The sequence below is a fragment of the Felis catus genome, chromosome E2 (assembly GCF_018350175.1).
Source record: "Felis catus isolate Fca126 chromosome E2, F.catus_Fca126_mat1.0, whole genome shotgun sequence".
NCBI lineage: Eukaryota > Metazoa > Chordata > Mammalia > Carnivora > Felidae > Felis > Felis catus.
Genome location: NC_058382.1, coordinates 50,833,825 through 50,857,848, shown reverse-complemented (window position 1 = coordinate 50,857,848; position 24,024 = coordinate 50,833,825). Strand labels below are relative to the sequence as shown.

The 24,024-nt window shown below is 40.8% G+C and overlaps 1 long non-coding RNA gene across 10 annotated transcripts in view; it reads left to right on the top strand.

Moving 5' to 3' along the window:
- Positions 1-24,024, top strand: part of LOC109494948 — a 415,303-nt gene that overhangs the window by 326,129 nt on the left and 65,150 nt on the right. For 7 of the 10 annotated variants that reach the window (XR_006590573.1, XR_006590572.1, XR_002738562.2 and 4 more), the window contains 5 exons: positions 6,012-6,095; positions 17,235-17,325; positions 18,015-18,105; positions 19,656-19,770; positions 23,465-23,513. This is a non-coding gene — a long non-coding RNA (uncharacterized LOC109494948). The remainder of the gene's footprint in view (positions 1-6,011; positions 6,096-17,234; positions 17,326-18,014; positions 18,106-19,655; positions 19,771-23,464; positions 23,514-24,024) is intronic. The other 3 variants (XR_002738561.2, XR_006590576.1, XR_006590571.1) reach the window with 2 other exon arrangements.

Sequence of the window (24,024 nt, the reverse complement as noted above, 5' to 3'; positions counted from 1 at the left end):
TTCAGGAGCTAATATTTTGCCTCTGATTTAAGATTTTGATTATTGGCAATGAAGATAATCCATGAGACCTGCTTCTTATACAGAGAACTGTTCCTAGAAGATGTATTACTTTATTATTTGGACATTATTTATTGCATATTTCAAACTTTAAATTGTTTGGAGACAAGAATTACTTTTTAAAATATTCTTTAGGTTCAAATTCCCCCACCTTGTCCTGCAAACAAGCATGAGTAAATCACTCCACAGCAGCATAGCAAAGAGAAAATAAAGGTCATAAGGGACCTTATAATGTATTACAGTTATTTGCTGGGACACTTCTAAAATCTGCCACATTTAAGATGCAGTCATACATGTGAGGATAGTTTTAAAATGAGCAGCTCTCTTACCAACATAATTTGCAGAAATTGGAGGGCCGAGTTTGTTCAGGAACAATAATGCAGTCTCTAAATATCACTGCTGAGGGAGAGAAAAGCGTGTGCATCCAAATTCATATTCGCACCTTCCTTTCCCTCCCAGAGCAGCAAACAGCGCCATTGTCCTTACATCTGAGCAAACCATTCATCTAGGAGGTGTTTGTGATACTTAACAATTTCCTCAGAGTCTAATTAGTCATCAGGCAATGCCAATTCAACCTCCGGATGTCTCTAGGAAACTATCCACAGATAGGCTGCAATCCATTTCCTAGTTCATGTTGCAGATTATGGCAAAAGTCTCTGCATTTAGTTCCCTGGAGGCACAATTGTCTTCTTACTTGGGAACCTGATTGCCTGATCTAAATATTTCAAACTGCACTAACTGCTCAGTTGCCCAAGGATCGAGAATACTTTTATCAAGATCTGTGCAGACTTTTGAGCTTTGCCCACTATTTGTCTTACTCTCAGTCTCCCCCTTTCCTGTGTTCAACAGGCACATTGGGCTTCTCTCAGTTACATGACTAGGCCTTGCTCCTTCCTGCCACAGGGCCTTTGCACACGCTGATCCTCAACCTGAAATGCCCTTGTCACTCAAAATACCTTTCACCCACCCATATCTGTACAGATGTCAGTTCTTCAGAGAAGTGAGTCATTCCCTAAAGCAGATGAGATGCTCTGTTTATACACCCTTTATAGAACCAATATACATTTTTTTACTGTTCTATGTTTAATAATGTATTGAACACATGGACATTTGGCTCAACACTTTATTCTGAACACTAAATATAGTGAAACAAATGTTTTTCGATGAATGAACAGATGTTGATAAAGCACCTACTTTGTTCCCAGCCAGTGATCTGGCTCCTGTAGAAATAACAGCAAACTCCACAGAGACAGATTATTATCAATAGATAATGAGTAAACGTCGAGAAGTGTGTAGGAATACTAGGTGATTCTGTGGATAGAAAGAAAGCATAATTCAACAGAGGAAGGGATAGAGTGACAGGGGAATGTGATATAGTTTTTTTTTTTTAAGGTTTATTTATTTTTGAAGGAAAGAGAGACAGAGCGTGAGCAGGGGAGGGGCAGAGAGAGAGGGAGACACAGAATCCGAAACGGGCTCCAGCCTCTGAGCTGTCAGTGCAGAGCCTGATGCGGGGCTCGAACTCACAAACCGCGAGATCATGACCTGAGCTGAAGTCGGTAGCTTAACTGACTGAGCTACCCAAGTGCCCCAAGAGATGTGCTATAGTTTTATGTCCCCTGGTCCAGGACAGTCTCCTTGAGGAATAGACATTGGAGAAGGGAGTTACATTAACTGAGTTGCAAGACATTCTGTTTTCTGGCTGCATCACATAGAGTCTTTGAGGCATGTTGCTTTAGAACTTTGAATTTTATTCTGAGTGAGATGAGAAGTCATTGGAGAGTTATGAGCAGGGTGTGATGTGGTCTGACTCAGTAAATAAAGTGCCGTATCCTGAATAAATAATAGAGGCTCTCTCTGGTCGTTCTGTGGAGTACAGAAAAGATAGAAGCACATAGATTAATTACCAGCTTACAACAAACATGCTGGAGAGAGAGGTTTGGATTCTGGATACGTTTTAAAGGTAAGGTTTTCAGGATTTGCTGGAGGAGTAGATAGGATTGGTAAAAGAGGGGGGAATCAAGATGACCCCAGGATTTTAGTCTGAACACCTCGAGGAGAGCTGCCATTTCCTGAGAGAGGAGAGCTGGCCGGGGGGAGGGGTATAGGTTTGGGGTAGGTGGGTTTGGAGGGGGAATCAAAAATTAGTCTTTGTTTTAAGAGAACCCAGTTTTCTTTATGGGCGAAAGGATCTCAATATAGCAAATAACTAACAGCATTAGCAACTCATGAACCAGAAGTCAGGCTCAAGGGATTTTGCATTGAAATATTGACATTATGCTCTGAAGAAATTATAAAATATTTATATAGTGGTAATTAATTTTTAAGTCTTTTTTTTTCTTTTGGAATTAGCTTATAAGGCCAATACAGGGCCTGATAGGAATTCTTCTAGGTGGTTTAAAGCCTCTAGTTTTAAGTGACTATGCCAAACACAATGTTTAATTTACTAACTCTTGACTATGTTGATGTATTGTAACTCGATGATGTTTTGTTGAGGGATTCACCACCACACTATACCTTACTAAATCATCACAATAATTCCATCGTAGTCCTGATAATCTATGAGGGAAGAGATAAAGAGTTTACATCCAAATAGGTTGAATTTGAAATACTTGAAGACCTCTTAACTGATACTTCCAAGTGTTACCCTCTTAATGTAGGAGCAAGCAAAGGACTTGGCCTGTTTCAGTCTAGGATGTAAATTTTTAAAAATTGCTTAAGTATTTATAAGCATAGGCATGCCCTCATATGTATTTGGGGTTCAAATTCATAATACTGTTGTAATTGGGAAAAACTCAGGCTGAGAAATAAATTTAAATTTATCCACAGTTGATATTGCAACCACTACCTTGCAGAAGTTAAAAACATACTTACAAAAAGAAAAAAAAAGACCCTTTATCAGCTCAAGAGGTTGATTTTTCCCAAACAGATACACCAAGGATGAGCTCACACTTCAGAATAACAAGATATTAAAAGGAAAAAATCATATTAGCAAGAGTTGTCGGGAAAAAAATATGTGTAATCAGAACCCAAGAACTAAAGATTGTGAAATTAATGCAAACCAAGTATTGACAAATGTCTAAGAGTGGATCAAAACACAAGAAATGAAGTGCACAAAACCTAAGACGAAGATAAAATCTTAACAGAAGCTGAGGGCACAAAGGTATTTCCTTATCTCTAGAGGAACAAGGATAATAATTTACAGTGGACTTTGTGTCAGTAACCATACAAGCAGGAAGAGAACAGAGTGAAATTTTTAAGTGTTGAAAGAAAAACAAAACACACCAACTTAGAATTCTATATCCAGCAAAATCACCCTTCAAGAGTGAAAGAGAAATAGACTTCCTTTAGACAAACTAAAACAGGGAGTGCATTGCCAGCAATCATGTCCTGTGAGGAATGCTAAAAGAAATTTTTCAGAAAGAAGAAACTCAGATCTACAAAAGGAAAGAGAAAGCACTGGAAAAATAATGAAGTAAAACAAAATCTCATCATATTCTTAATTGATCTAATAGATCAGTATGGACGATGACATGAATGCCAGCAATGTTACAGGGGATGGGAGGGGGACTGGCTCATAATCTTTTTTAAGGTGTCTGAAACAGTATAGTATTATTTGAAAATATAGTTAAGTTAGTTATAAAAGCATATTATGATGTCTAGGGCAACCATTAAAAAGATTTTTAAAAGATAAAGCACATTTGGAAAAAAATGAACTTCTTAGAAATGAAATTTCCAAATTTTTAAATTTCTAAAAAACAATTGTTTTTTGAGAGAGAGAGAGGGCTCAAGTGAGTGAGGGAGAGAGAGAGAGAGAGAGAGAGAGAGAGAGAGAGAGAGAAGCGGGGCTCACCTAAAGCGGGGCTCAAGTTTACAAATGCAGGACTTGAATTAACGAACCATGTGATTATGACCTGAGCCAAAGTCAGATGCTTAACCGACTGAGCCACCAGTCACTCAAAAGAAAATTCTTAAATTTGAGTATAGTTGACAGTGGTACATTAGTTTCAGGTGTACAATAGTGATTCAACCACTCTCTATATTATGCTCTGTTCACCACAATTGTAACTACCTTCTGTCACCATACATCGCTGTTACAGTGTCATTGACTATATTCCCTATGCTGTACCTTTTTATTCCCGTGACTCATTCATTCCATAATGGGAAGCCCTGTATCTTTCACTCCTTTTCACCCACTGTGCCCTTTCCTTCTCCCCCCCTAGTTTGTTTTCTGTATATGTTTTTTGTTTGTTTATTCATTTGTTTTTTGTTTATTCATTTGTCTTGTGTTTTAGATTCCATGTGTAAGTGAAACCATATGGTATTTGTCTTTTTTCTGTCTGACTTATTTCACTTAGTGTAATAGACTTTAGGTCCATCCACCTTGTCACAAATGGCAAGGTCTCATTCTTGTTTATGGCTGAATAATATTCCATTGTGTGTGTGTTTATCATATCTTTTTTTTTAGTGTGTATTTATTTTTGAGAGTGAGAGAGAGCAAGCAAGCAGGGGAGGGGAGGGGCACAGAGGATCTGAAGCAGGCTCTGTGCTGACAGCAGAGAGCCCGACGTCTTGCTCAAACTCATGAACCGTGAGAATATGACCTGAGTCAAAGTTGGCGGCTTAACCGACTCACATGTTCTTTATCCATTTGTCTATGGATGGACACTTGGATTACCTCCGTACCTTGGCTGCCATAAACAGTGCTACGTTGAACATAGGAAGCATATATCTTTTTGAATTATTGTTTTTGTTTTCTTTGAATAAATAGCCGGTAGTGGATTTTGAAAACACATATTGAAAACTATATCACTGGCTTTAAAAATTAAATGGATGAGTTGAAAAAAAAGATTAGACCCATGAAAACAGAAGTAGTGTTAGGGCTAAAAAGTCTGGAGAAACTATGCAGGTGTAGTGTAGAGATTCAGAGGGTTGGAAAACATGGAAGAGATGTCACACAGGATACAGGCTATAGCAGACTCTAGCCTTTAACCCTTTGAGGAATACCACACAACAGTTGTTTAGGATGCGATGATACTTAAGGCCACGAGAATGGTACAGGTGGTTCTTGGGGGTCTTTCTGTGTGCAAAACAGGACAAAAAGACAAGGCCAGCTTGGCTAAGCAGATCAGGGGAGGCTCATAAACAGAGCCTGGCACACTTTGTTGATGCCCCAATTTGGATAGACCGAGGATATAGTCACTGATTTGAAAACTATGGTGTGAAATGTCTGGCAGTAACTGCTCAATCATTTATTTGGTAAAAGTGGTGAAGTGCAAAATAGTTGGAAAATACATATATGCCCTTGTTATGGTGAAATTTGGGGAAATAATTACCATCTGTATCCTGAATCCATTATGGTGGACTCAGCTATGTTACGTCTGAAGTATCTCAATCCTCCTGTTCTATGATTCCATGAGCAGGAATGTAGAAATATTGAAATGGACTGTTCCTAATATAGATGAGTGCATAACATAGGATCTTATGACAGAATTTTACTGTGTAAGTGTTCACAAAGAGCAGACCAGATTAACAGGGACACATCAATAGGAATATTGATTTTTTTTTGGTAGATTAATACTCTGTGACCAATATTAAATATTTTAAAGTACTTTTCAAGGACTTGAATTTGTATAGGGCTGTTAGTGCATCAAATACTAGGAAAGAGGGAAATTAAGTAGGTGAAAGTTTAACATTCCAGGCTGTTTGCTGTGGGAGACAAGAGGTAAGATCACCCTTTGTTCACTGTATTTTCGAGACCCTCTTGTCATGAATTATGTTTGCTGATTTGTTATTGTTCACTTCCAGTTATATCTGAATAAAATTGTTCACTGTTAACCATATCAGAATAATTTCAAGAAAATATTTGTATTCCCCCAAATGATATTAGGAACTTGAAATACATACCCTAGAGCAAACTTTTAATTTAACTCTTTCATCCTTTCTGTCGTTAGTATTTTATGGCTGACAGCAGAAGAGTTAGCATTACCTGTCTGCTTGATGATTGAAGGTGTGCATTCACCTAACTGACACATTAGGTAAGAATTGCTCATTTCAAGCCAATGTTTTTCTCCAGGACGTATTTGCAAAGATTTTTCCTTTTTAAAAAATTTTAAATTTCTGGGGCGCCTGGGTGGCTAAGTCGGTTGGGTGTCTGACTTCGGTTCAGATCATGATCTTGCATTTCGTGGGTTCGAGCCCCACATCCAGCAACCCAGAGCCTGGAACAGATCCTGTGTCTCCCTCTCTGTCTACCCCTCCCTCCCTCATGCTCTGTCTCTCTCCCTCTCTCTCTCTCTCTCTCTCTCTCTCAAAATTGAATAAACGCTTAAAAAAATTCTTTTTAATTTTAAAATTTCTGATTGATTTAGTGTAACCTCCATTATCTCACAGAGTCCCAGGAGACATTAATGAAAAAAGATTAAGAAAAATGTTGTGTTTACATTTGTTAATGTATTCAAGTGCGTAGCTCTCCGATTTCTAAGACTCTGCTTCAGAGGCTTATAACAGATGACGAATCTAATATACGGGTAAGGAATGTACCCTCATATATAGGTGAGTAATGCACGCGGTGCCTCTGGAATGCATAATCTATGAAAATACCCTTCCTAAAATCAAGTTGAAAAGACCCTGAAATCTACAAATAGCGTGTAACACAGCATGAAGGAAGATGGTGGAAGGTGGGGCATGGTGGATTATTTGGGGGAAGAGATACATTTTCACAACAATATTTGGTTCTGAAATTGCTTTTGACATTAAAAAATGAAAATATATCACTGTACTTCTGGAGAAAATAGTCTGAATTTGAGACAGACTCATATGTTGTATCTTCTTTCCAATTTGTTTAAATCCATGAATCCATTTAGGCCTTCTCAAATTAATCCCATCATTTTGAATGACCAATTAAATTCACGTTCAAAAGATCCATTCAGGCCTGTGCTTGATTGTAAAGTAGGTAGACTGATTTTTTAAAAAGTCTAGCTTTGACCACCTGGTACAAGTTTTTGTCAGTGGGCTGGTCAACGCCAATGCAAAAGATGAGTCAATAAATAAAATCAAGTACTAGAGTATTGTTAACAGATTTGGGTAAATATTTTAGAGGAATTAATGCTATATGTATTTATGAACATAGATATCATTATTGACCCCAAATTTATGTTAAATAAGTAAATAGGAGACATATTGAAACCTAAGGTTTTCATGTGTACAGTTAAATTAGTCAAACCAACTCATAGCGGCCCCTGAAAACCAGGCCTAAATAAAAGAAGTCTTGCTTCATGATATAAAAATGGTAAGAAATAGGGAGTGGCCTAGCCACATATCTCCAGTTTCACCATGTCCTCTGCCTTCTTACCCACAGATTTATATTTAAATAGGTGGAGGTATTTGTGGCAAAGAGTTGCTGAAATGCAGGAGTCTGCAAAACCCCGAGTGGGTCACAAACTTTGTTGTTTTTTTAACCTGTTCCCTAAGCTTGTCAACCCTAAAGAACAATTTGTAAAGCTTTCAATGGTGTGGTAAGATAAAACTAACAGCCCTGTCATGAATTGGAAATCAATAAAGCATTAAAAATGCAAATACATTCTTGTTAATATGATATAATTGTGAAGAACTTTTAGGCATTCAATTACCATTTAACACAAAAGCCTGTAACGATTTAATTAGGAATCCTTCACCTAATTGAGGTCAAGATTGTTAGCAGTGGATGTCTAATTAGCTTGCTTCCAGCAGCTATCTTTTTTCAAAACTCCCTGGATAGAATCCTTCCTTACAAGATATCTACTCCCCCCACTCCACAACATGCGCGCGCACGCACACACACACACACACACACACACACACACACACTGTGTGTAAAAGCTATTCAAATCCAAATAAAGTCTGGACCTGAGTAGTAATAATGTAGCACCATCATATTTCTGGTTTTGACAGTATGTTGTGTGTATACGTTATCATGGCCAGAAGCTGGGTAACAGGTACTCAGGAACTCTCTGTAACTACATTGGCAACATGTGCGTGTTACCCGATTTCAAAATAGTTAAAGATTCATCGCTATCTTTCAGAATTACAAGAGCATTTGAATGCTGAAGAAATTTCAAGAGCATTTACAAGAGAAATTACAAGAGCATTTCTCTTCAGAGGTTTTAGTGATTTATTTTGAGACAATAATTGGTTCCGTGAAATAAGGCCAAATTAGTATGGCGTTTGATATGATTCAAGTAAATACAAGTTTGGTCAATCCAAAATTAGGACCTCAGGTCACACAGTAGCCCTTCTAAAAGTTGTTGGAGAAGATTTCCCTGACTTTACACATCCCTCATTTGCTTTTGGCCAGATTATGGGCTTTTGTCATCCAGTTATAAACCTCAACTGGAAATAAAATCCAAAATAAAGTCATCAAATTAATCTCCTATGCCTAAAGGACTAAATAGCCCATTTTATGTTCTTAAAGATTAAGTCTTCATAATTATTTTAATGGAAAATATATAAAAAGAAACAGTATTTTAAAATGAGCAAACAAGTACCAGGAGGGATTTACCGTTATTGAGTCTCCTGTAGCAGCAATGACCAAATTATGTCCCCTGAAGCTGTAATGTTGTTAGGGAGCTCAGGAAAAAAAAGAAGGTAGTAGCTGAATAAGTTATATAATTATTTATGTATAAGATAATGTCTCTATGTATATAGATGAGAATTTTTTTTTAACTTTATTTTTGAGAGAGAGACACAGAATATGAGCAGGGGAGGGACAGAGAGAGAGGGAAACATAGAATCCAAAGCAGGCTCGGGGCTCTGAGCTGTCAGCACAGAGCCAGACGCGGGGCTTGAACTCACAAACCATGAGGTCATGACCTGAGCCAAAGTCAGATGCTCAACCGACCGAGCCACCCAGGCACTTTGAGAATTTGTTTCTTTATACTCAGCACATGCTGAGCAAAATTTGGCTTTGGAATTATTTTTAAAATTTCCAGTTAACTTTTAAAAATCAGCATTCTACTGAACACCTGTTGGGAATGACTAGAAGAGAGGGTCCAAGTATGCTTGCTAGTTAAGTCTAGCATCAACAGCCCAGATGAGAAATGTAGACCCCACGTGACTTGGGTTGGTCATTTTAAAAACCGGGAATCAGTGACTCCCTTTCATGACTTCAGGGTTTTTACACTTTTTTTCTTTTCTTTCTTTTTTTTTTTTAACGTTTATTCACTTTTTGAGAGACAGAGACAGAGCGTGAGCAGGGCAGGGGTAGAGAGAGAGGGAGACACAGAATCGGAAGCAGGCTCCAGGCTCCGAGCTGTCAGCACAGAGCCCAATTCGGGGCCCGAACTCACGAACTGTGAGATCATGACCTGAGCCAAAGTCGGAGGCTTAACCGACTGAGCCCCCCAGGTGCCCCAGGGTTTTTACATTTTTATTAGGGTTACCTCATTCACCTTATTTTTTAAAAATCCACCTTTAAAATTGCATTATAAAAAAACACCAATGAAACATTTATTTTTTTTTTAATTTTTTTTCAGTGTTTATTTTTATTTTTGGGACAGAGAGAGACAGAGCATGAACAGGGGAAGGGCAGAGAGAGAGGGAGACACAGAATCGGAAACAGGCTCCAGGCTCTGAGCCATCAGCCCAGAGCCCGACGCGGGGCTCGAACTCACGGACCGCGAGATCGTGACCTGGCTGAAGTCGGACGCTTAACCGACTGCGCCACCCAGGCGCCCTGAAACATTTATTTTTATCTTGGTTTTAAGTCACAAAGTTCCAGACTGGCATGATTGGAAGAACGATTCTGTGTCCAACATGGATTTTCACCTGTGTGGTCAGCACTCCTGATCCACGCCAGGACCTTTGAGTTCTTTGAACATGCCAAGTGTTCCATGCCTCAGGGCTTGATCGCAGGCTGCTCCCTCCACCTAGACTTATTGCCTCTAATCTATACAGTACTGCCTTTTTTTTTTTTATCATCCATTCATTCATAATTTAAATGTCACTTCAAATGACATTTGGAGATCTAAGTCACTCTGATACTATTGACTTTAAATAGGGAGGTTCTCTGGATAGTCTGTGGGGATTTTCACACTGGAGAAGAGCATCTGTGTGAAATCTTGCAAGCCTGGGGGTGCAGCCTGTGTCCAGTGAACGTCCCACGCACATCCCTGCAGCCGTGGGAATAGATCGCTGAGCCATCCCAGAGAAATGAGTCATGGCGGAGGGTGCGTTTTGTCAGAGGGTTCTTATGTCCTCCGTGGTCCTGTATGTGGAGGTGTAAGGCTCAGCCTGGGGAAATGATCGGCAGAATAGTGTTAAAAGCTGTGGTGTTGGGGTATTCACATCTAGATCATTACCTGTACAGTCTGTTATGTTAGAAGTGTGTGCCCTTCATTTTCATATTTTACCCATTTTACATTTCCAACTACCAGCTCCTGCTTGAACGTATCGCAAGCTTTACTGATAGGTGTTTGACTTACCCCATGTCTATAATGGTAACCACCTTCTTCTCATATATGCCCCTTTTCTCTTTAAGACTCCAGTTAATGGCACTGCTTTCATACTTGTAAGGCCACATAGTTGGAACAGATGGTGAGAGAGAGGGAGAATGTTAAGATTTTGCTAAAGAAACAGGGCGCTTGGGTGGCTCAGTCGGTTAAGCGTCCGCCTCTTTATTTCCACCCAGGTCATGATCACACCGTTCATGAGTTCAAGCCCCACATCGGGCACTGTGCTGACAGTGCAGAGGCTGCTTGAGATTCTCTCTTTCCCTGTGTCTCTGCCCCTTCCCTGCTGTTGCTCTCTCAAAATAAAAAAACTTTAAAGAAAAAGATTTTGCTAAAGAAATAAAAAGAAAATATCCTTGTGAATGAATTATGTCATTCATTCACCACTTTTTACTAGCCATCACTGTTGAATGAAGCTGTGCTAGGGACTTTGAGCTGCAGATGTGAGTGTTTGGCTGTGTTGTCCTTCGGTAGAAAATTCTAGTCCCTTGGTAAATCAGGTGATTTATCAACCAGTCCCACCTCTTGGCCTTTCCCCCTGTTTTTCAAAACTCTCAATCAGCAGCAACTACATGGACCATATATTTTTAGACACAAAGATAAAAAAGTTCAGTATTCTGCATTACATATTTTAAAATAACGTTTACCTATTGACCTTGCCGTTTTTACGAATATATTTAAAATAGCGTCCTCCTTCCCTTCGGCTTCATTTTCAACTTGATTCTAAATGGGTAATTGATAGAAGACGAAGGGATGAGTAACAATAAAGAAACGAGGCATTAGTCAAAATACAGAGGCACAGAAATATACTTATTAAAATGAGAAAAAATGGAGCTCCCTACAAACAACCCTTAAAATTACCTGATTGAGTTACTGAAAGGCTTGTTCACAGTCATAAAAGTAGCCTTGTCGTACAATGCCGATGTTACAGTAAGAAAAGAAACAAGTATCTTCCCAGCACTTTAGAGAGTGCCCCTTCTAAGTCAGCTGCTTGTACTCAGCAGTTATGGGGTAAGCACTTTCCTTAGGGATTTTTCTGTTTCTTCCAATATAGAGGGTAGGTCTCTTAGGTAAAATGTGAACTAGAATCAGAAAAAGGGAAGTAAGCGAACTTTTTTGTGCCATAAAAGAAATCATTTAGTTTGAAATTAGAGTCATTCTGATGCATTTTGGCCAACAACTGTCAACGTACCTGATGTTACCATTCTAGGTGTTTCTGACCACAAACATCGGGAGCAGCTCTTTGGTTTTGTGAAAATGCAGCGTGCGTTCGAAAACCCTGAGCACAGAATGCCAGGATTCGTTTTAAAAAATCATCCATCCTGAGTAAATTGCTATTTTAGCGGATATTTATTTCTGTGCTTTAGAAAACTATACCAAATACGTGTTTATTTTTTTTTAAGTTTATTTATTTATTTTGAGAGAGAGAGAGAGAGAGAGGACATGAGTGGGGGAGGGACAGAGAGAGAGGAATTCCTCTCAGGGCTGGATCTCAGGAACTGTGAGATCATGACCTGAGCCGAAATCAGGAGTCAGACGTTTCACCAACTGAGCCACCCAGGTGCCCCCAAATATATTTTTAAAGAGAAGAATTGGTGATTTTTTTTTCCCCAGTGAATTCATATGCCTTGTTGAAATATCTTCTGATATAGCTACCTGGTCTCCTTCATTTAAAAATCTAAGTAGAAACATATTACAGTTATTTCATGTTTTTAACCTACCTTAAAAGTCACAAAATAACCACAAATAAGATAATTGTCAGAGGCAGTGAATTTCCTCTTTGTATTTTAATTTACATGCAACGGTTGCTGATTTGATTTTTATCTTGCTCCAGCAACCACTTTGGAGTGACTATGTGGTTTGTTCTTTAATCTATCTACCCATTTTTCCTAATTCTTTTAAAAGAAGGGTGAAAAATGATAGTATGATTTAGCTGTGCAACAGTTGTAACAAACAACAGGATCGTCCTTTTTTTAGAAACTCTCAACGCCGTATACCCCTATCCTGGTTACGTTTTAGAAAGATGGAGGGTGTTTGGCATTCTCTTTGTATCTCTTAATCAAAGACCTGTTCAAGTGGGTAGTGAGGCTAAAAAGGACATAGTTCTCACGGGAGAGGCAGGAAGGAAAACAGCCTCTCCCTAGACAACTGGGGAAGGCGGTTATTACCTTCCCCAGGTAGACAGGCCAGACCTTTGACATGTTTCTTTGTATCTTAGTCTCTAAGAGATGTTTCTCCTGAAGGCTGTATTGCAAACATAAAGGGTGCAGAGACTTCCTGTTTACGACCACCCTTCTTTTCAAAGGCACAGGGCCCCTTCTCCTTCAGAGCTCTGGAGGCGTGTCTCCACCATGTCTACCGATTTGTAGCACCGTTTGGCGACAGTGTTTGGGGCAGGCAACATGGCAGCCTTGAAGCAACTGCAAATATTTAAAATTTGTAGGGGGGGGGGGGGTGGGCGCCTGGGTGGCTCAGTCTGTTGAGCGTCTGACTTCCGCTCCAGTCATGATCCCGCAGTTGATTAGATCGAGCCCTGCGTCGGGCTCTGTGCTGACAGCTCAGAGCCTGGAGCCTGCTTCTGATTCTGCGTCTCCCTCTCTCTCTCTGCCTCTTCCCCGCTCATGCTCTGTCTGTGTCTCAAAAATAAACAGTAAAAAAAAAATTGTTTTTAATTAGTAGGGAGGTGAGAAGAAGTAAAGGGAGAGAAATGAGTTGAGAGACGCCACCCAAATGGCTGAAGTCTAAGGACTGGATGGAGGTGGGACACTCAAGGACAATCCCTAGTAATAGTCACTAAAGGATCTTTTAAGAATGTGGGTGCCCGGTATTGAATTTGAAGTCGTGTTTGTGGTTCTTAAATATGCCCCAATTCTGTTCCCCTCCCCCAAACCCTAATTCTTCAAGTAAGACCACTAAATACACAATTGTCGTGTGTGAGGCTTCATTGTAATTTAGTGACTGCATAGAAAGAGAGAAATTTTTCCAAGTTGATGCCGAGTGGAATGGAAATTAATGTACCCAGGACGGTGAGATAGTCTAAATATATCAGGCACGATTGGTGAGCCAGGGGTGACCAACGCGGTCGTTCCCACTGCGGAAGTAGGACACATTTGGGGAAGCATTTTGGATACACAGAAAAATTGGGTTTTAGGTTGTAAGCCAGTTTCTCTGGCGGGAGCGCACCAGCTGGCATCTCCCTTACAGAGGAAGTGGTTAACAGAAGAGTGGTTTGCATGATAAAACGGGGCCAGCAGAATCGAGATGAGCCTCTCTGTGGCTCTGGCAGCCCAGATCACAGCACAGAAGGGAGTTGAATAGAAGCCTGTTCTAGGGAATGGCAGCCAAAAAGCAGTGACTCACTCAGTCATCTGGTGAAACCACTGGTGACTCAGCTGAGTCTACTGTGGAAAAGGGGCAGAGACGAGGGGTGCAGGAGAGGACGGGGTCGGGAGGGAGGGCTGCTTTAATGTTGCCACCCCCCCACCCCCCGCTCCCGTCATTCACAGTGCTTTGCGGGTCACCCCATTCACCTGCACACACCTCCTGTCCTCATGCTCCCCGCCAGGCCCTTCTAGCATCCTTCCCAGCCCTGCCTCTACCATCCTTGATGGGACTGGGTTGTGCGGCAGCTCATGCTCCTCTGGGGGGTACAGTGGGCTGCTGCTTTGCCTCCCTTCCATGGGAGATGTCAGGGAGACAGGAATTAGCGAGCCCCTAGGCTCCTGGGCCTGGGGACTGGTGAAGCTTGCCTGTCCTGCCATCCTCCTGGGATTGCGCTCTGTTGGACCTGCTCACACTGAGATGTGCCAGTTCCAGCACGTTCTCCTTTGCTCCAGGCGTTGAAAGTCTAGTTTATCACCTGTCACCTGGCCTAAGGAATTGGGTCATCAGTGCTTTGGAGCATGTCTCAGAGGGTCTTCAAATCCCCAGCAGCATCGATAAGGTGCACAGAAGGAGCTGGCTGGGGAAGGCGAGTTTCTGTATCCATCCCTGTCTCCACCAATGCCCTCATCCTGGGCAGCGGTCCTGCTCTCTCAGTTCCAGATTACAGCGACAGAATGGCAGCGAGCCCCTGTTCAAATCTTTGGACAGGTAAAATGTGGAACACTTCGAAAGACGCTGTGTTGCTTGCCATTTTCAGAGTACTTAAACATATTGACGTAAATGTAATCCTGCCTCTTCAGAATACCTGGGCTTTAGCCAACCTGGTTTCATGGTAATAAGCATCTTGTTCCTACTTAATGTCCGGCATGAAGTCTCCAAGCCCCCGTAACTGGAACATTTAATAAGAATCATGGCATTGTAATTATTCTCCCTGGGAATTGGGGTTTTCACCTAGAAATGCAGTTTTACTTTATGGCATTTTCTTAATTGCGAGATCTCATTTTTGCTCCCAGGCTCCCCGTGGGCTACAGGACTTTCTCTTGTATCTGCTACTCACCTGATACCCGGAGACTTTGGTCCCCTCCCCTTTATGAAGCATTTCTTGGAGACGAGACCAAGTAGTGCCTATGCTTATATTATGTATTCAAACACCATTCTTTCTAAAATTGGAAAAATAAACAAATGAATGGAATTGATTTCTACTCTTAATAAGAGAATTCTAAGTTTTGCGAGGACAAACTTTTAGATAGACTCAGACTTGGAGAGAAACTTTAGTGGTGTATTCATGTGCAAATTATCCTCTGATACTCAGCTTCATTTATGTTCTGATTAATGAATGCAGACTCGATCACTCCGATCAATTCGGGGGATAAAATGTCAGCGGGGTCTTCAGTTCTTGCTCTCAAGTCAATCATATTTGCTGCATGCCTATTTTTTAATTAAATTTATTTTTAGGACAATTTTAGCAATAGAGAAAAATTGTGAAAATAGTACAGAGAATCTCCATATAGCCCATACTCCGTTTCCTCTCTTAGGAACATCGTATGTTAGTATGGTACATTTGTTACATTAACGGACAAAGATCGATGCATTTTTTATTAACCTATTCACACTCCCTTAGTTTTTACCTAACGTCCTTTCCTATTCCAGCGTCCCATCCAGGTGACCATGTTACGTTTGGTAGTCCTCTGTCCTTAGCCTACTCGTGGCTGTGACAGCTTCTCAGACTTCCCTTGCTTTTGGTAATATTGACAGTTTTTAGGGATACCAGTTAAGTATTTTGTAGAATGTCTCTAAATTGGGATGATCTGATGCTTTTCTTATGATTAGACAGGGTTGTGCAGGTTATGTGGGGAGGAAGTCCACAGAGGTAGGATACCATTTTCATCACAATATTTCAAGGGTACATACTATAAATATGACTTATTGATATTGATGTTGATCACCGGCAAAGAAAGTGTTTGGCAGATTTCATCGCTTACAGTTCCTCTACTCCCCACTCCCTTCCCATACTCTGTTCTTCGGGAGGAAGTTACCATGCACTAGGCATTCTAGTGGTGGTGCAAAGAAAATACCAGATGAGCCAGGAGGATCATTTAGTACCAGAAACTGAGGACATGTTCAAAAAACAACAGGATGGAATTATGTCAACTGGATGTAGGAGTCAACCTGAAAGATTTCCCAAAGGCCAAAACTGAAATAATTTTAGCAAAAAAAAGATATTATATTGGATAATAGCCCAAAGTATAAAAGAAATACCCACATGTCGTATTAATATACATAAATAATTGAATAAATACATATGCAAGAAGAACTTCTTTACTGAAATAACAAGGAATATATGTAGATAATCCCCCTTCCTGAGGATGGAACATGTCCTCATCACTTCAAGTCCACTAAATGTGGGTTGGTCTCAGTAATTTGCTTTCAAAGAATAGGGAAGAGGGTAAGAATAATAACTTTAGACTAGAGAAACCTGGCAAACCCTGCCTTAGCCACGTGGTGAAGGCCAGTATCATTCATGATGTCATATCGACATCATGTACCTCCTGATATGAAGTGATAAGGGAAGGTAGGACACTTCACCTCTGTGGTAATCTTCCCTAAAGCCTGTGACCCCAGTCTAATCTTGAGAAGACATCAGACTGCCCCAGACTGGAGGACACTCTACAGGATGCCCAGAAACCCTCCTCAAGACCATGAAGGCAGAAAGAAAGAAAGAAAGAAAGAAAGAAAGAAAGAAAGAAAGAAAGAAAGAGAGAAAGAGAGAAAGAGAGAAAGAGAGAGAGAAAAGGAGAAGAGAAGAGAAGAGAAGAGAAGAGAAGAGAAGAGAAGAGAAGAGAAGAAAAAAGAAAAGAAAAAAGAAAACAAAAGAAGAAAGAAAGAGAGAAGGGAGGGAGGAAGGAAGGGAGGGAGGGAGGGGACCAAGAAGCTGTTGTACATCACAGGAAACTGGGAAGACATGACAATCAAGTCTAATGTGATGTATCCTGTGTTGAATCTTGCAGTGGAAAATGGGCATTAATGGAAAAACTGATGGAATCTGAATAAAGTCATAATTTCAGTTAATAGTAATGTTCCTACATCCGTTTCTTGGTTTTGACAGACGCACTATGGTTATGTAAGATACTAATGGGGGAAGCAAAGTATCTATATAGTATTGCAATATAAGGAGTTTATATTTTGAAAAAATAGTAGCATTTCTAAATTTAAAATAAATCATCTCTTGAGGAGACGTATTCAGCATATGATAAACAAATGTATGGACTAACTGGAATGACTCCTTGTATCTCTTGTAACGAACAGGGTAAGTCACAGGTAGCTGAAATATTTCTGACCTTCAAATCTAAGGAACCCATAAAAAGATTCAAGATTCTATCATCTTTACATGAACCAGGTAATCAAGCAGAATTTCTTTTTATTTAGAGCAGATGGATATTCCATATTTCTTCCCTGAAATTCTTAACTTTGCAAGCAAGGCTGTTCTTGCATTTAATTAAAATTAAAAAAAAAAAAAGGCTTCGAATGTACGATACCCACTGAATATTGGTGGCTCCCCCGGTCACATTGCTTGGAATATGAAAAGAGATATTTTTACCATGGTAGGTGGCTTACTCTGAAGACATCGCAACTGGAAATATGGTCCCAAAAGCTGCAGAATATGGTGACTTTTCGGGATAACTCATAAAGTGTATGCAGAGATTGTAGTGGTCACATAATTCCTAGCCTCCCACTTGATGCTTGCAGACATAATACCACATATTAACACCAATTAAATTATATTTAGAAATATGTATTATGTCTTGTAGATGCACAGAAGCCACAAGAGCGTATAGTGAACTATAGGAAGGTGTGATTTGTATCAAAAGGAGCATGGCAGTTAATTTCTTTGTGTTTTTAGGATCTAAGTAATAGTTCTGATAAGTGACAGGCAGAGTATGTAATTTTGATCTTACTGGTCCTATGTAGTGGACTTTGTGATGAAATTATGTAAGCCCATGAATTTCTTACATTTTATAAAAACAGTATTTTATTTAGAAAATGAGAATATATTTTTATTTTTTCTTTCTCATGTCCTTATTCCAGGATTTGGCATACCTTTGATCTAGTAGAACACGTGGAGTGTTGAATCAAGAACGCTCTGTAGCAAAGACCAGAGATCGAAACCTTGTACTTGGTTAGTGAACCCAATCCACTAATTATTACAGAAACTACTTGATTTTGAACACTATGAGTTTTACTTTCTCTGTGGCCACTTAAATATACAGAAGGATGTCGTGATGTACATTCATTTTTTTTTCCTTCTTAAATGAACTCCTTTCAGATAAAAGAACAGTGGAAAAGAAAACACTGTTCAGGATAAGTTGAGGATTAAGAAAACAACATTGCTGCGCCCTCTTGCATATAATCAATTTTTCTACTAAAGGGTAAATTTGACATTCTTCCAACTACCACTAAAACTGTCAGAAAACCCTTAAAAATAGCATTTAAAAAAATCAATAGTGCTCCTTCACATCTTTTAAATTGGTCACTTGATTGCCTAGTTCCCTGAAACACTTTGGAATCCACTTGAGTATAGATGGCTTAAGCCAGTCATCATGAAAGCCATTAAAGAGAGACACCCAATTTAGACCACAAGGTAGCGTCGAAACATTAACATGTGTCCTCAGATGTTGCTTGTAAGCACTGCCATGATTTCTTGAATATACCCATCTCCTGAGTCAGTATCAATCGTTATAATTGATACATGCATTTTTGGTTTGATTTATTTAAAAAAATTTTTTTTTCAACGTTTATTTATTTTTTGGGACAGAGAGAGACAGAGCATGAACGGGGGAGGGGCAGAGAGAGAGGGAGACACAGAATCGGAAACAGGCTCCAGGCTCTGAGCCATCAGCCCAGAGCCTGACGCGGGGCTCGAACTCACAGACCGTGAGATCGTGACCTGGCTGAAGTCGGACGCTTAACCGACTGCGCCACCCAGGCGCCCCTGGTTTGATTTAAAAAAATGTAATCCAAATTTGGAAGCCTGGGTTTCTTTTATCGGGTAGTATACGACAATCCGAGGAAACACCAAGTGTGATTTCCAGTCAGTGGTGGTGTGTAAATAAATGCAGGACTCTCCTGAGGTTGGGAGCTCTGAGAAGGTCCTGATAGGCACTGCCATCCTTGTCTTTCCCTCCGCACTCCATTCTCCACACGCCCCGCATCCTCAAGGCAACAGAAAGGTTGGATGCGCAGAGTGGCCATTTGACTGTGTCTGTGGCCACCCTGCTGTAATGGCAGCCAGATTTATGAATGAGAACTATTGTGTCTGCTTGTGTCCGCAGTACAAGGGCTAATGAGTCCAGATGAAAGCAATGATGGAATGATTTGGCCAAGAAGTGACGGCCAAATGACATGGATTCTTAAAAATAGGATTTGGGGTGGCAGGGTGGCTCAGTTGGTTAAGCGTCTGGCTCTTGATTTCGGCCCAGGTCAGGATCTCACGGTGGGTGAGATTGAGTCAGCACAGAGCCTGCTTGGGATTCTTTCTTTCTCCCTCTCTCTCTCTGCCCCTCCCCTGCTCCCTCTCTCTCTCTCTCTCTCTCTCTCTCTCTCTCAAAATAAATAAACTTAAGAAAATAGACTTTTAATTTTAGAATTGTTTGATATGCATATCAGTTGATTGTTTACAGAATGCTGAATTACTTTTCAAATCACCTGTGTGCCTGTTCTAAATGTAAGGTGTAACACAAGCAACAGAAGGCAGGTGAAGATGCCCATGAATGCCGCTGGATGCAGGACACTGACCATGCCTAATGCTAAGGCTGACCTGGCTTTTGCAGTTAATGGAGCTAATGTACGTTATAGTCTTGATCTGTGTCTTTGTAAAATTTATACATTAAAGTCCTGACCCGCAGTACTTTAGAACGGGACAGTATTTGGGGATAGGGTCCTTCAAGAGGTAATTACGTTAAAATGAGGTCATTAGGGTGGACCCTAACCCAATGTGGCTGGTGTCCATGTAAGAAGAGGAGATTAGGACACAGGGACATAGGGAAAAGACAGTCATCTAGCTCTTCAAGCCTCAGAAGAAACTCTGCTGGCACCTTGGTCTTAGACTTCCTATTTGTTTGTATGTTTGTTTGTTTGTTGAATAAGCCAATTTGAGACTGGTTGTCAGTCGGAACTCACTGATTGCTAAAATATTAATGCTGTGTACTTCATTTTTTCTTATTGGCCCATGCTGTTGGTTTTCTTCAAGAATATGGTGGTTCCTTGTTGGCCTTTTGTGTCTCATCATAGAAAATCCAATGGGAAGTTCTGTGTGCTTGTATTTTCCAGAGCTTCATTTTAGGCTGAACCAGTAGAGGGCAGTCTCGGTGCTGAGGCACCCTCTTCCAGAGCTGGAGGGCTCACTGCGGAGGGGAATAGCCACCCTAGTGTCCCAGTTCTCTCTTCAGACAGCGTGTGTTAGCACTTAGAGGAAAACTTTGTAGAGCTTGGCCTGGCTGGCTGCCTTTGCGGTGCATGAAGTTGGAGGAGGTATATGGGACCCGGAGGATTGCATTTTTAACAGTGCTTTGATTATTCTCTGTTGTTTGAGGTCTGTCTCTTGTTCCTGTCTCCCACATATCTGCCAGCTCCCCTTCTGGATATTTCTGGGACTCTGCTTGCAGGGCAGGCTGATTCTCTCTTCTCCTCTGGTCCTCCCTGTGGTTCTGACATCCTCTACTCTTGCACCAAAATTTCTGTCCGTTTTCAGTTTTCTGGGAAAATATTTAAAATCTGTTATCTAGGGATGACATCCTCTACTCTTGCACCAAAATTTCTGTCCGTTTTCAGTTTTCTGGGAAAATATTTAAAATCTGTTATCTAGGGATGACTTGTTCCATTCTGCCATCTGTTACTAGTATGTCCAAGGACACAAATGTTAAGAGGCATCATTTATTTTATTTTGTTTTGTTTTGTTTTGTTTTGTTTTACTTTACTTTACTTTACTTTACTTTACTTTACTTTACTTTACTTTATTTTATTTTATTTTATTTTATTTTATTTTATTTTATTTTATTTTATTTTAAGAGAGAGAACAAGCGAGCAGGCAATGGGCAGAGAGAGAGGGAAAGAGAGAATCCCAAGCAGGGTCCCTGCTGTCAGTGCAGAGCCCACTGTGGGACTCAGTCTCACTAACCACGAGATTGTAATCTGAATCGAAATCAGGAGTCAAACACTTAATGGACTGAACCACCCAGGTGCCCAAGAGGCATCTTTTATAGCCACTGCCAAGGAGGAAGGATTAATACTAGAGGGTCCTATCCGAGAGACCCTCTGCCCCCAAAGAGGGGGCTGGCACCGATCAGCCACAGATGAAATCTTTGACTGTGTCAGTCAACTGAGACCTCTTCTGTCTCTGTATCCTGTCCCTACTCTACTTTAAAACCAGAAGAGCCATTGGTAGCCCGGCAAGATAATGGAGAGGGGAGAGAGGAGGACAAGAATATGGTGGGGAAACAAACAATGGTCTCCGTTCTCCATCATAGATGTTCAGTCTGTGGGAGGCTGGACCTGAGTGGGGGAGGAGCTCTAACCTTGGACAGAGTTTCAAGGTTTGCTCTCACTAGGACCAGACATTTTAATTGCTAACATTAGACTGCTTATAATTTGACTTATGAGGGGTTTTTGTTATCTTAGGAGTGACTGGAAAAAATGAGACCCTCTCTGCTGTTCACATAGTACAAACGGGGAGTTAAAACCACAGAGCGGATTGAAAAGGACGGTGACCGATTCTTCACTGACTTTTAAAAGATATGTCAAGAACGTTTTCCTTTTTGGAAATGTGTTAGGATGACAGCTTATGGGTGGATTGACTCTTAATTTTGCTCCTTAAAAGAAACTTGAAGCTGCCTGGGTAGCTCGGTCAGTTGAGTGTCCAACGCTTGATTTCAGCTCAGGTCTCGGTGTCGTGGGATCAAGCCATCTTTGGGGCTCCATGCTCAGCATGGGGCCCGCTTGGGATTCTCTCTCTCCCTCTCTCTCTGCTCTTCGCCCTCACTTGTGCATGTGTTCTCTCTCTCTAAAATAAAAAAGAAGAAAAAGAAACTTTCACATACTTTTGCATGGTCTGCAATGTAACGGTTCTCCAAGATAAGTGCATCATTTTTTTCCCTGTAATGTTTTCTCCATGTGATAATCTGATGGTGCTCATGCGCATGTGCAAACTATCAGGGGACAAAAATACTAATTCATAGCCTAAAAACCGAAAATGAACATAATTTCAATATTACTATCAAGTTGAACATTCTGGGATGATTTTTTGTTGTTTGCACATAGAGGCTGTGTGTGCCCTTGTCTGACAAGTTAAGTTGATTCTGATTAATTTTCTCTTAGAATGTGGATGAGGGCAGCTGTCCCAGGGTCCCGCTCATGCGCTTCCTGTCTTTTTTTTTTCAAGATTTTATTATTAACGTGCAGGCAAATTATATGGATGAGAAGCAATGCTGCGCCTTGCGCCTACCTCAAAGGTGTGATTTTTTAAAATCAATTTTATGGAGGAATAACTTACATCCCAATAAAATGTACTCATTTTAAATGTATAGTTCAATGAGTTTTGACAAATGCAGACACACATGCAACAATCACCACTTCCAAGGCAGAGTCTTTTTATCATCCCCCAAAGTTCACTTGGCCCATTTGCAGTCCGTCCCCTCTAACCCCCAGGAGTAGGCAAAACCTGATTTGCTTTCTGCCACTATAGGTTAGTGTTGCCTCTTCTAGAATATCAGAGAAACTGAATTATACTTTCTGTGTGTCAGGATTTTTTTTTTTTTTTTTGCCCAGCATGTTTTCAAGATTCATCCATATTCTCATGTTCATCAGCGATTCATTTCTTTTTGTTGATGAGCGGTGATTACATTCCCCTCCCTAAATTTCTGTGGTTAGCAGTGACCTGCGCCTACAGCACCTGCAAGAATGAGTCCGGGGGTGGGGGTGGATTTTATCCCCAAACATGTCATTTGTATATTGTGCAACCTTGAGCCAGTCCCGCCTAAGCCAGCCTTTTCATGCTCAATGTGGGTGATGATGGCACGTTACTTTGTAAGCCCAAGAAAGGTCTACGTGAGAGACGCGGGAAGTCAAGGGTTGGTAGTGCCTTTGCCAGCACGAAGATGTAGAAAGCCGTGTGTGGCATAATAACTCTCCTCATGATCCCCAACAGCGGCGTTTGAAGCCTGATCCAGGAAGCTGCCACTGCCGTATTCTGTCATTCCCCTCTATGTCCTCATGTGTGGGAAGATACTATTTCCCACCTCCATTGCTATGAAAAATGATGATCCTCTCACATACAAAGGGTTGTATTTGCAAACAGGAACTGAGAAGCAGGAGTAGAAGGCTTCTTTGGGAAATGTATTTTTATTCCTAAGCAAGTATAAACTCATATTTATGTAAGGTAAAAATTAATAAATGGAGAAACAATATAGGACAGGGATGTCTGTAGTCTAGAAGCACGCCTTTTTCAAATGGTTCTAATTGCTCTTAAAATATTGTTATTCCAGGTGCAGAGCACTATTTGCTTTTCTGTGCTCCATACCCGTCACCGTCAAGGTAAGAGGGATGAAATGCTGCGCGTTTGCGCACTGTGCCTGGTTCATGAGTGATGCTTTAGGCTGCAAGGTAGTGTTTTATGTCAGTCTCAGACTGTTGATAACCAGAGATGTCGCCCGACTGGCCCTTGCGGTTCATATGAGTTCAAGATGCCCTCAGCAATAACCACTAGGGAACTTTGAAAAAAATGTTTAAAAGGTTCATTACTTACACGTCCTGGAAATTACATGGCCTGCCTAGGGCCACACAGCAAGGTCACAGCAGGAGGTGGGGAGAAGCACATGGGCCTGATGTCCTGCTTCTCTTGGGGTAAAGGTAGGGGCTTCACATCCTTAATTCCAACAAAGGTTCATTTGAACCCACGGAAAGCAGAATCTGAGAGTCAGGGACAACTTTTCTACTCACGTGCTTTGGGAAGGTCCTGCTCTCACCCTCCACTGCTTGTGCAGGCCCTCGTCACACAAGAGATGAGGTGTCCTCCTGGCCCTCCCCCTTCTGCGGTTCCCTGACC